Source organism: Embiotoca jacksoni, unplaced genomic scaffold (genome assembly GCF_022577435.1).
Source record: "Embiotoca jacksoni isolate LCO1_2020_lvr unplaced genomic scaffold, fEmbJac1.0.p SCAF_33, whole genome shotgun sequence".
Taxonomy (NCBI): Eukaryota; Metazoa; Chordata; class Actinopteri; family Embiotocidae; genus Embiotoca; species Embiotoca jacksoni.
In genome coordinates this window covers 1,566,656-1,569,155 of record NW_027185385.1, presented here as the reverse complement: position 1 = coordinate 1,569,155, position 2,500 = coordinate 1,566,656, and positions in this window count along the sequence as shown.

Genomic DNA, 2,500 nt, shown 5'->3' with positions numbered 1-2,500 from the left:
CTAATGTCTGTAGCGTTGTTGTCCCTAATGTCTGCAGCTTTGTTGTCCCTAATGTCTGTAGCTTTGTTGTCCCTAATGTCTGCAGCTTTGTTGTTCCTAATGTCTGTAGCTTTGTTGTCCCTAATGTCTGCAGCTTTGTTGTCCCTAATGTCTGTACCGTTGTTGTCGCTAATGTCTGCAGCTTTGTTGTCCCTAATGTCTGTAGCTTTGTTTTCCCTAATGTCTGTAGCGTTGTTGTCCCTAATGTCTGCAGCTTTGCTGTCCCTAATGTCTGTAGCTTTGTTGTCCCTAATGTCTGTAGCTTTGTTTTCCCTAATGTCTGTAGCGTTGTTTTCCCTAATGTCTGTAGCGTTGTTGTCCCTAATGTCTGTAGCTTTGTTGTCCCTAATGTCTGTAGCTTTGTTGTCCCTAATGTCTGCAGCTTTGTTGTCCCTAATGTCTGTACCGTTGTTGTCGCTAATGTCTGCAGCTTTGTTGTCCCTAATGTCTGTAGCTTTGTTTTCCCTAATGTCTGTAGCGTTGTTGTCGCTAATGTCTGCAGCTTTGTTGTCCCTAATGTCTGTAGCTTTGTTTTCCCTAATGTCTGTAGCTTTGTTGTCCCTAATGTCTGTAGCTTTGTTGTCCCTAATGTCTGCAGCTTTGTTGTCCCTAATGTCTGTACCGTTGTTGTCGCTAATGTCTGCAGCTTTGTTGTCCCTAATGTCTGTAGCTTTGTTTTCCCTAATGTCTGTAGCGTTGTTGTCCCTAATGTCTGTAGCTTTGTTTTCCCTAATGTCTGTAGCTTTGTTGTCCCTAATGTCTGTAGCTTTGTTGTCCCTCATGCTTGCTGCTTGACCTCGTTCTTATGAACCGTCGTCTTTGACATTTGAAGGATGGAAGCAGCCTGACGCTCACTGTATTCCTCTGCCAGTAAAACCAGGATTCAACCCTTCTTTTCTAACTCACAACTTTTCTTTTGATCTCTTTTGATCAATAGTCACTTGTTTTTTATTCCAATTACATTAGAAGGTTCTAGTAGCACTGTTCCTGCCATCCAGCTGGTCCTATTGTAAGAGGATAGTGATGACCACAGCACTGGTTTTTATACTTTTCTTCATTAAATCAGATCTGGTTCAGGTGGTCACCTGATCAGTACCTCATCAAGTAGAATCAGGTGGTCACCTGATCAGTACCCCATCAAGTAGAATCAGGTGGTCACCTGATCAGTACCTCATCAAGTAGAATCAGGTGGTCACCTGATCAGTACCTCATCAAGTAGAATCAGGTGATCACCTGATCAGTACCCCATCAAGTAGAATCAGGTGGTCACCTGATCAGTACCCCATCAAGTAGAATCAGGTGATCACCTGATCAGTACCCCATCAAGTAGAATCAGGTGTTCCTGTATTGGGATTCAACAGACTGGAATGGAACGGCTGCCGTATGTGGAGATGCTGATTCAACAAACATTTGGAGAGGTCTCTTCATTTTTTCCAGAGCTCTATGTTGAATATGCTGTGGCTCTTAAATCGGAGATAAAATAGAAACTTGATGACATCATCAGGGCAAAATAAGTTTGAGGACATTTTTCAACAGAAAGTCTGAAGTCTAATGAAAAATGCTGGTCGAGTGAGTTGCATTATGGGAAATGTAGGATGTACTACTGTACAAACTAATCTGACTGTCACACATCTCCTAACTCTGTAAAAGAGCAGGACCACATTACCGCAGTGCAACTTTAAATAAATATAATATCTTTTGTATTGGAGAATAAACTTAAACTCACGTTTCTTATTCAGCAATAAAAAATAGGATCAAATCTACTGATAAAAATAGAACTGACATTGTTTATAACACCACAGTTACATATACAGGAGTCTCCATGTTTTGTTTTTATAATGAACAGTCAATTACAAATTAATAGAGGTGACACAGTGATTCTTTCATTTATCTCCCCTCTAACAAAGGCGGGTTAATAAAATGGCCTTTCAGTTGAAGAAAGAATTACGTGAGAAGCACCCCGACCAACCTCTTTGTCAGCATCTCCAAACAAATCATTAGGTCGCTGCTTGGATCGGGTCCAAAATATGAGCGTTAAAAGAATATATCTGCCAAAGTGGTGGAGATTAACGACCTGCTTCGGCACACAGTGACCAAGTGGAGGAAACCAACAACGTAAACGGCATCCAGGCGCCCTTCAGCACGGAGGTGTGTGAACGGGTGTCACGTCAGTGTGAAGCACGGTCTCGTTCACAAACAGACAAACATGCTCGTGGAAACCTTTTAATAAAAACGTTTTACCGTTTTTTACAGCGGTGAACATCTCAATCGTGCAACAAATGCTCCAGAGAACTTTGGTTTTTCTTCCCTTTTGTCATCTCGTGCTAATCTGTGCTATCAGGTCCGCCGGCCTGCAGTCTGTCATCTCAACATGGCCTTGAACAAAATGTCTCTGAGGACCTGAGAACATCTCGTGAATAAGAATACAAAAACATAACCCACTTCCACCCATCCCGTCTCT